Genomic DNA, 11,024 nt, shown 5'->3' on the forward strand with positions numbered 1-11,024 from the left:
ATTTAGATTTTTCCAGAATGCCTTCTATTCAAACTAATTGATTGCCTTTTAACAGTCAGTCTAAGTGCTTTCGAAAAAGTGGAAAAACACAATTCAGATTTCGTTCCTTTTGTCAACATAAAATTATCCACATACTACAAAACGGTGCCATGTAGGCAGGTGAGCCCCTTACGGAGGGCAACAAAGGCCACGCAAACGATCTGACTCGGAGGAGTTCTGTGAGAAACGCGCCCGCGCTGAACAGAAACGTCTGCCGTCAGAATCACCCTTTTGCGATGCCACGTCGCTCTCAGAATACATTTGCTAAGATGTAAATGTCCACTAGGAAGAGGGACCGTATGGATCCCGGGCCTTCTTAACTGTCTCCACAGTTTTGTCCATTCTGGAATGTCATACGGTTGGACTCGTACAGCATGTGCTTCTTCACACTGGCCTCTTTCACTGAGTAGTGCACATTTAAGCTTCCTCTGCGTCTTTTCGCGGCTCTGTAGCTGGTTCTTATTAGTGCTGGATAACATTCCACGGTGTGGATGTAGCAGCGTTTACCATTCACCTACGAAAGGACAGGACTCCACGTTTGGCGGTTATGCACGAAGCTGTTAGGAACATCATGAAGATGCAGCGCCCTGAATGGGATTGGTGCCCTTGTTAACGAGACCCGGAGAGCCCCTGAGCCCTCTGCCCTCTGAGGACACAGTGGATCATGAAGGGTCCTCACCAGACACCATATCTGCCAGGGCCTTGATTCCTTGGCCTCAAGAACCGTGAGAGAAACATTCCTGTTCTTTAGAAGCCACCCAGTCTATTTAACTCCAGATGGAGAATGACTGGGCCATGCGGCTATTCTGTTTAGTTTTTGCAGGAGCCTCCAAAGGCTGAGGCCACTGACAAACTGTCTCCCAAAGAGGCTGCACCACAGTGCATTCCCCCATATAATTTTATCCTAGTGTAATAGATATTCACCTTAAAATCATTTTAATGATCATCCTATGATATCGCCGTGCAACAAAAGTATGGAAATGAATGAAAATTTTAAGTGTTAAACATTTCTTATCGATGAAAATAGATTAAATGATTAAGTCGACTCTTTGATTAAACCAATACAATGTATTTACTACACATTTTAATGAATAACTTATGAAAAGTAGAATTACCCATTTCAATGAATAATTTGCGAAAAGTAGAATTTTCTAGAACTCTCTCACTTAACAGTGTGGAAAGTAACTGTAAAACCAGCTCATGAATGAATCTTAGGATGAATATTATTATTTGCCGGGATGGGCCAGATTTCCCATTTCTCCCTCGTTCGGTTTTACGGGTGGGGATGGTGAGAAACACCGGTTTACATACATAAGCAGACGAAAGCAGAGGGAGTTTTGTTTAACGCTGTCTCGCCATCGTTTTGAACTCTGGGAATTCTATGCTAGAAGTCACATAGGGGTCTGTATTTGTTTCCCGGGGCCGCTGCAGGAAAGCACAGTGCACTGTGGGGCTTTATCTCAACACGAATTCTTCGTCCCACCGTTCCGGAGTCTGGACGTTTGAAATCAAGCCACGCTCCTCGGAGGGCTCCGGAGGGACATCCTTCCTTGCCCCCTCCGGCTTTCGTCGTTTGCCGGCGCCCCAGGCGTGCCTTGCGTCATGGATGCACGACACACGGCCGGCTTCTCCCTGCGTGTCGTTGTTTTCTGCGTGTGTGCGTCTGTGTCTGTGGCCCAGCTTCCCCCTTCCGCAAGGAGAGCAGTCTTGCTGGATCGGGGCTCGCCCTGATGACCTCTTTTTAGCTCCATGACCTCTGGAAAGACCTGATTTCAACATAAGGTCGTATTTAAGGTACTGGGGTTAAGATCTCAAAATAGATGTTTTGGTGGGGAGACAATTCAACTCATAACATCATCTATTATAAAAAAAAATGTGTTAAGGACCTATCAGCTGACAGCCTAATTGGGTCTTCCTTCAATTTTGTGGAAAACGAAGAATTGAAAAAAGTTCCTATTGTAAATGATACTATAAATGAAGCCACTTTAAAATGGAGCCAGGGCTGCCCCTCCAGAGGACCTGCATTGCACGTCTTAGGCCTCGAATCCCTGCAGTGTCAAAACCGGGCAAGGTGACCTTTGGACTGAGCCGAGGCATCATCAAATCCCAAAAGACCGTTTGCAAAGATAACAAGAAAGCGGATATTATGACTACTAGACTGCTGACAACCGGATACAAATTAAAACCATCACTCAGAATCAGCATCACTCTTTTATGTTATTGGCACCGATAGCAATGCCTTCTATGGATGTCATTGTCCCCCTTCCCTTCTGATAAACACACCATGGCCTTTGTGTCTTCATCCGAACACTGAGTCAGTGCTTCCCAAATAGCTATTCTTACTGATCTCAAATAAATGCTGTTGCCCCTCACTTCAAAGGGCCTTTTTATTTTTAAGTTAGCACTAGCCATTCGTTTACATGAAAACTGACACCAGTATTTCAAATCGTCCTTCTCCCGGGCACAGGCCAGCCTTCTGTTTTACATTGGGAGGAGGGTGGCTGTGAACGGGCAGCGTCGCCCTGAGGACTTTACAGTCGGTTTTCGGAAAGAGCACGACTGAGGACCTGGAAACCGAGCCACGCTCCATGGGTCACCTTCTGAGAAACGTGACATTAGGTGACTTCGTCGGCGTGTGCACATAGCAGAGTACACACACACAAACCAGGTGGTCCAGCCTGCCACACACCTACGCATGACCCCACAACCTCAGGGCATCACTCAATGACAGGAAGTTTCCAACTCCATTATCACTCACGGTCCCTTGTTGACCCAGACGTCACACTATGTGACCCGTGACAGCACACAAGGAACAAGTACACCGGCCGCAGAGACAGTAACTTAGCAGTTAAAACATTACCTCTTCCTTGGGATAAAATATTTTTTAAAAAACGTTTTGGGTACTTTGATGAAAAAAGTAACACTTCACGTGCAAATAACTTCCTAGTATCAGAACTGGATATTAAGGACAAGTCATGGAAATGATGTTAATGGCGATTGTAATGGGATGCTGCCCATGGCTGCCATCATTTAAATAAATTACAGTACTGTTGACGCAAGAGCATCCAGCCGCAGAAAAAATTCCTCATATGACTTAACTCTTAGAAGAGTTTCCTCGAGCCAAACTGACGACGACTGCCGGGAAGCAAAATCTCAGCGGACTGAGAAAACGCTCTGGAGATGGCGGTTTTACACATTAGATTCAGAGGAGGAGCCGTAAGGAAGGTTCCACGACATCTGTTGGTGATGGGTTAGGGAGGAGAGAGAAAGCAAAGCGGGGAACTCTCTGGGATTGGATAAAACATAGAGGCGTAGACTTCTTTGACGGCGGTGGGTGCGGGAGAGTTCACAGGTCCGGCACACAGAGATGGCGTGCGGGGGACACGGTGACGTGGTCTCGTGCTCGGGAGCCGAGGGTTGTGCCTTCAAGGAGTCTGGGAAAGAAAATTGCCCTGACATTTCGAAGGTATGTTATCTCAGACGCACAAAGACAACAGACGATTTCAACATTAGAGACCGGCCTTCGTCAAGGAAGCTACAGGCCTAGGACGTGCCTACCTGCCAGGACTTGCTTTTAGTCAGGAATTTTTGCCTTTGGTCCACCCTGCATGGTTACTTTGGTGTCTGGGTTTGGACGGCCTGCATGCTGGCCTCCCCTGGGCTTGTCCGGTCTCGTATATGGCCCGTTTTTCCTCCGCAGCACCATCGATATTCTGTGGTCTGGAGAAAGAATGGGGTCAGCTTTGAGATATAGTGTTGAATGGAAAAGAATAAATGTCCATTTGCAGAAAAAGGACAGATGCTTTTCCATGAGAGAATGTTCTGGAAAGAGGGACGAGAAATAGAACAGTGGCTCCTCTGAGGCCACCTGGACGGTGGGGGGTGGGGTGGCGCCAAGGTGCTCTCACAGACCGGTTTCCCGCTCTCCTTCAAGGTCATCACGTCTCCCTGCCCGCACCTATTTTGCAATCCGAAAACGACTGAAAAACACATAAAAACGAGAGCAAAATAAAAGAGCCGAACTCTCAAAGGTTATGCGCCAACGCCATAAAGAGCTGCTATGGTATTATACGAAAATAATTAAATTAGTAAAGCAGAACGTAGACGGCTCCGAAATTAGTTACGAATCACCAACAGCTATTTGCGCTGAGAACATTAATGTATTCCAACCAGCTGTTTTTTTCCAAGTCCGTGGAAAAAGAAAGTTAAAAGAATTCATAAGCAAAATGCTCAGGAATATTTTACTTATACATTTTTAGACTGTATGTCTTTCAGTAACCCAGTAAATTCACATTAGGATTAATTGATTCTTCTATTTAGGACGCCTCCCTTCTTGATAGATGGTCTCTTTTTTGCGCGTCTTCTCATCTTTTTCTTGAGTAAAACCAATCAGGTTTGCTAACAAGTTAACATCAGAAAGTCTTTCGTCTCGATTTCGGGCTAGGGGTGACTTAGGGGTGACTTGCCTCGTGCATTTGGTGACCCTCCTTGTTTCAATGTTCACTCGATCTCTACTTCTCCCTTGCCTGGACGGCTCAACAGCCTCCAGGAGTCTATTCTGGTGGCAGAATTAATGACAGAGGATCGAACCGGGACAGGAGTCCGGGGGGCCTGTGAGGGGAGCTCTCGTTCCACAGCGAAGTGCTCCGGGTTTGACCTCCGCCCCCGCTCTCCCCGCCATCCCCCCATAAAAGAACCTCTTCCCCTTTGCTTTGCCCAGACTTGCACGAGGCTCCACGTGGCAGCAATAACAGGACTGGAATCCTTTCTTTCCTCCCAAATCCTTTATTATTATTATTATTATTATTATGAACGGCTAGTTCCCCATATAGACCAATTTGGAATAGGGCTCAAGGATGCCTGGCTGACTTTTTGTTTCAAGTCAACACCTGCTACCTTCCAGCCATTCTCCTGGGGTCCCTAAGATAAGCTCAAGCCTCGCCTGTCCTGCCGCCAAGGACAACGGTCCCCTCACGCAGAGCTCACGTTAAACGTTACTCCCGCAGAGAGGCCGTGGGTGGCTGGCCTCGGTCCCCATCGCAATCCTCGATGGGGACGCCCCTTCGCTTTCTCCGTAGCACGCACTCAGTGTGATTGCTTCATGCACTGCGCTCACCCGTCTGTCGGCCGTTTCTAGTCTAGTGCGGGCCATACGTTCCGTGAAGGCAGAGGCCGCCTCTGACTTGTGCCCTGCATTTCCCTTAGCACGTGGCATGACAGAGACACTCCGTTGATGTTTGTGGAATGAATGAGCAACACAGAGCTTCGTAAAAGTTCCACGCTCTGCTAATAACGATGATTAATTTTCGTTTCCACCACTAAGCGTTAGTTGATAAAACTTTTCCTACTTATCGAGCTTGAGAACTCTTTGGACTTTGATTTCTTACCCAAGTTTTAGGGGCAGAAGCAAGATAAAGTGCAATGCTTTACATAGTTGCATAGTAGTCCCCGCTGTATGCACCTCCTCTTAAAATCTTTATCTGACAACGGCAAAATGAAGACGATGGCTCTATTCCCAGGGGCACTTCTATTTTCTTAGATATGACCCGTTCCGTTCAGAATCTCACCTTCACTTCTATGCCACATTATAAAAAGATTAGCAAGACATAGCTCTTGTGGATGATATCAACGTTTTTTTAAAAAATTGTCATTTATTTATTATTATTTATGCCTACAGCACCTGGTCCTCCTAGGTGGTCTCCCAATACTAACCAGGGAAAGAAAATTGCTTAGCTTCCGAGATCAGCCAGGATCGGGCTTGTTCAGGGTGGCATGGCCGTAAACGACATAAACGTTTTAAAATTATTCTGTGGAAAAATAAAGTGGAAAGATATTGGGACATCAAAATAGTAACAATGCAAAACAATAATGAGATACCACTATGTACCTATTTATAATGGTGAAAGTCTAAAACACCCACCCACCACACCCTGGGAGGATGTGGGACCACAGCAACCTTGTTCATGGCTGGTAGAGACGCAGAAGCCCTCTTTGGAAAACAGTTTGGCAGTTTCTTACAAAACTCAAGTACTAAATAGGATCCAGCAATCGTGCTCCTTGGTATTTACCCAAACGAATTGAAAACATATGTCCACACAAAAACCTGCACGCGGATATTTACAGCAGTGGTATCCACACTTGCTAAAACTTGGAACGACCAAGACGTCCTTCGTCGTTAGGCGAATGGATAAACTGAGGTGCGTCGGATGAGACGACATCATTTGGCGGTAGAAATAAATGAGCTGTTGAGTCAGAGAAGATGTGGAAGAAACTTAAATGCTTTTACTGCTTAGTGGAAGAAGCCACCCTGACGTATGATCCCAACTATACGACATTCTGAAACACACAAAACTATGGACACGGTAAAAACGTCAGTGGTTGCTACGAGTTGGGGCGGGGGGCGGGCAGAGAGGGGGGTGAGTAGGTGGGACGCAGAAGATTTTTAAGGCAGCGAGACTGTCCTGAGTGATACTGTGATGGTGGCTCCATATCACTATACATGTGTCAAAACCCATCGAATGCACGACACCCAGAGTGAGCAGTAAGGTAAGCCACGGACTTTGTGTGAGTTTGCTGGGCCAGCATAGGTTTGTCCGTTGCCACAAACGCACCACTCTGCTGCAGGATGTAGTAAGCCGTGCGTGGGGCCGGGGTACATGTGGGAACACTTTGTACTTTCTGTTCAATTTTGCTGCAAACCTAAAAGTGCTCTAAAAAATAAGATCTGTTGGAAAAAATGTTGACAATAGTCATCCTTGGATGCAAGGATTATTGGTATTTTTTTCCTTTGTACTTTTTAGGTTTTCCGAGGTTTTTTTTTGAGGGGGGCACTGAGGGGTCACTGAGTGGATTTATAACCTATGAGCGTAGAAAAATATTGAGAAAGATAAGTAGGCTAAATTCAAAACCATTAAACCTGCTTTATTTTAATCTCTTAGTAGCTACCCAGTACAAAAACTCAAAAAAAAAAAAAAAAAAGTTGACAATATGAGATTTTTGCCTTTAAATAGGCAAAAATTAAACCTTAAATCATTATTTTCAGCTTGTTTTTTTTTTTTAAGACCATATAATGTAATTGCCAGAAAGGACCTTCCATAATCAACTAATATAACTTTTTCTTTTAAAATTTGCCTCTACTTTCCACTGAATACCTCTGAAGCTTAGAAGGCGCGTGGGTGGGCACAGCTGCCTGGGAGAGAAAACGAGGAACACGGTGGGCCCCCAGACTCCAACATGGACCAGGGACAAAGAGCAGAGAGCAGTCTTTGTTGAGAACACAGTGGCAAACACATTTTGTCATTTAATAAACAAGCCACGGCACTGAGAGAAAGGGAACGTTCACGGTAAGCTGGAAAGGTGAGACAGTGTTATTTGGAAGGCACTGGGACCCCAAGGGATGAGAAGACTCTCAGGGGAGAGAGGGGGCACGTTATGGACAAGCCTCTCGTTTCACTTAGAGGAAACTGAGGCTCAAAAAGGTGGAGGGTCACAAAGCTAGCGAACGGCAGAATCGGTATCAACGTCAACTCTGGACTCATTCTCCAAATCATCACATTGCTTTTCCGGAGACAGTCCAGTTGCAGAAACCATACAGCATGCTGCTGGGAAGGAATGACTATTCATGCATTTACGGCGAACGGCAATGTAAATCCCTGCTTTTTATTTTTTTTATTTTTATTTTTTTTAATTTTTTTTCCAACCTATAGTTAATTCCGGATGACTCTCAGTTTCCGATATCATCGTGTGTTTTTACTTGTTTTAGAACTTGAATTTATCTGTGATTTGTTTTCTCATAGAAGCATGTTTTTCAAACCACAGTTTGTAAGCCACGAAATCAGTTTGGTGGGTTGGAACCAGTGTAGGAAAAACAACAACGCAGAAGAAAACAACAGTAGAAGAAAACACTATAGACCAGATTTAGGCAGACTAGAATAGAAAATATTAAAATCCACCAGAGGTAGTAAAAGAAATAATTCTACAATGGAATTGTTTTTGAGTTATGTAATGATGCATGGAGGTGGGTTTGTCCTGCGTGTCCACATGTAATATAGCTCTTAGTGATTGTCATGGTCAAAAAAACTTGATAAGCCACTGCTCTAGAATGTATAATTTTGTGTGGTTTTAAGTTACCTAAGATGATATGTTTAAGAGGTAAATTTTAGGAATTAGGAGAAGAGTATCCTGGAGAGGAAGCACGATGAGGAAGCATGAAGGATCCTAGGGCCATGCGTCCCTTTCCATTGCTTGCTAACTATGTGACCTTGGATAAGTTCTTTAACCTTTCTTGGCCTCAGTTTCCTCGTCTGTAAAAGTGGGACAGTAATATTAATTACTTCATAAAGTTGTTAAGAGGGTAATGAGTTATTATTCACAATGAACACAGAACAAATTCCTTCTCCTACAGAAAAGTTTCCTCAGTGCGTCAATGGTTAAAATATCGCATTTTTTTTCTTTTCAATGGCAAAAGTTAAAACACTAGTCTGCATAGCTCTCCAATCTGCTCAGCCCCAAACAATTGTTTTATCTGAACTCCTACTCTTCTAGCATTCATACTGAGAGGATGAGATAGATTATACTAAGCTCCTTCCTAAGGAAAAAAATAGACTGATTTGAAGTACATTTCTTCCAAGATGTGACCTGTATATTGCAATTATCATTACTATTGTTTTTTGTATTATACACTAGCTCAGTATTTATGGTAGAGAAATCGATATGCTTCTTTTCCTTATAAAACATTATAAAGAATTTTTCTAATGTTCCACTGTCACTTATTAATAGTAAAAATAGCTAATATTTTTCAAGGTCTTTCCAAGTGTGAAGTGCAAGTTTTATATGTGTATGATCATTTAATCTGCCCTAAAAATCCGTGAGAGTGAAACCATTATCCACATTTTACACAAGTTAAAACTGAGGCTTAGAAAGTTAACACATGTCTAAATTCACCTCGCTTGTTGCAGTGGAGCCGGAATTCAAATTTGGGCAGTCAAGCTCCTAAGCTATTTTCACAATAACTGCTACATTGCATCTCGATTACTGGTGAGCTCTTGGTTTCCATAAGTAAAAGTGTACCCAACATTTTAAAAAATGAGATATAATTGACGTGTAACATTATATTATTATTTTTAGGTCCACAATATATTTGATATATGTGTAAATTGGGAAGCAATCACCACAATAAGTCTAGTTAATATTCATCATCACACAGTTACAAATTTTTGTGTGTTGAGAATGTTTAAGATCTCTTTTAGCAACTTCTAACATTTTTATATAACTTTCACAGAAGTTGTTTCTTAAAACAATGCTGCATTACTTTATTTTACAAATGACTAAACTGAGGCTCAGAAAAAAGGTAACTCGCGCAAAGTTTCGAGCAGCCAAACAAGTATTTGAAACACAAGTCTTCTGCTCAAGTCTTCACGTTGTCTTCCTGTCACGCTTGGTATGCTTTTATGATTAGTACAGAATAACTCCATGTGTGTGCACATACACATTCTTTTAGTAACGGCTTTATCGAGTTATAATTCCGTCCTATACAATTCACCCACTTTAAGTGAACAATTTGATGGATTTTAGTGTATTCAAAGTTGTCCAACCACTAATCTACTTTCTGTCTCTGTAGATTTGTGTAGTCTGGACAAGTGACGTAAAGGGAATCACACAAGTGTGGTCTTTTGTGTCTGGTTTATTTCGTGTAGCATTATGTCTCCAAGGTTCTTCTATGTTATAGCCTGTATCAGGACGTGTTATGGCTGAATAATATTTCGTCGTATGGATATACCACATTTTGTTTATGCATTCGTCAGCGAATGGATATCTGGGTTGGTTCTACCTTTTGGAAGTTATAAACAATGCTGTTATGGGCATTCAAATATTTATTTTTAAAAACTTTAATATAAATTGTGTCGTTAAAAAAAATGACACGTGTTTTTCCCCCAGTTCTAAAGTTTCAGCGACAATTCCCTGTGATATGCAGGCAATCCAGTGCACATTTTCATAGACAAATGGATGTTAACGGAGGAGCACAAAATGTGAACACATACTACTGTAATTCTTCTTTTTTGTTAATAAAATCGCAATAATGTTAGGGAGATAGCAGTATAGAGCTTCCTCACATTGAACAGCATGTGGCGATCCAGTCTATTATTTAAGTCAATGACAGAGCTTATTTGGGAGTATGTCTACTCAAGCCTTCTGACTATAAACAATGAGCCGAAGCTATTCCAATGATAAATGTGGCAACAGAAAAGGGATGGTGTAGGTTTTCACGGACTATTACGATGTTGCATTTGGTAATAGCCGGCGTTTCTGTTGTGAAGATGGTGCCAATAAAATGTCGATGTAAAACCGAACTGTGTATTATAAAGTCCTACCAAGATATTGCATTGTATTGAGAACTGAAAAAATTTAGAATTATGAAATATTTGCTAAAATAAGTGATACTATTTTGAGAATGCTGGTTGAAATACTTGTTGGATATTCTTCAACTTAGAATATCTTTATTGCATTTCGCCACAGGCGGAAAGAGTACTCGATTTTTAAAAATTCATCATTAATTAATCTCAATTTCTCCTTGGTCTGTGTGGCGTCTGTAGTGTGTAACGTCAGTCTTTACTGAGACCTTGATGGATGATCACCTTCATCACGAACTTCACGTTCATCATCACCTGGCTGAACGTTCAAGGGGAACATCACACGTCTGTTTATTTGCAGGCAGTGGTGGGGAATGGTGGGATTGAGAAGGCTCATTTATCCATCCATTTCCCAGCGCCATCGCTGTCATCCCGCCAACAGCCGCTAGGGCGGGACGGGCGGCCCGGCTCCTCCTTCCGCGGAGTCCGGGAATCGCACCCGCAGTGCGTGCGCCCGAGACGTCGGGGTGGACGGGGAACAAAAGAGGAGCCCGCGGCCGGTGGGCTGCTCCCCGCGGCGACTGGGCTACTGTGGTCCATCGGCCGCGGAGAAGCAGACGGTGGAGGGCGGCGGGG

The 11,024-nt window shown here is 43.4% G+C and overlaps 1 long non-coding RNA gene across 1 annotated transcript in view; it reads right to left on the reverse strand.

Annotated features, from left to right (window-relative positions):
- Window positions 1-1,092: 1,092 nt before the first annotated feature.
- Window positions 1,093-11,024, reverse strand: part of LOC112479979 — an 11,729-nt gene continuing 1,797 nt past the window's right edge. The window contains exons 2-3 of the long non-coding RNA XR_003046397.1: window positions 3,598-3,759; window positions 1,093-3,473 (exon numbers count right to left, since the gene is read on the reverse strand). This is a non-coding gene — a long non-coding RNA (uncharacterized LOC112479979). The remainder of the gene's footprint in view (window positions 3,474-3,597; window positions 3,760-11,024) is intronic.

Source organism: Pteropus alecto, unplaced genomic scaffold (assembly GCF_000325575.1).
Source record: "Pteropus alecto unplaced genomic scaffold, ASM32557v1 scaffold80, whole genome shotgun sequence".
NCBI lineage: Eukaryota > Metazoa > Chordata > Mammalia > Chiroptera > Pteropodidae > Pteropus > Pteropus alecto.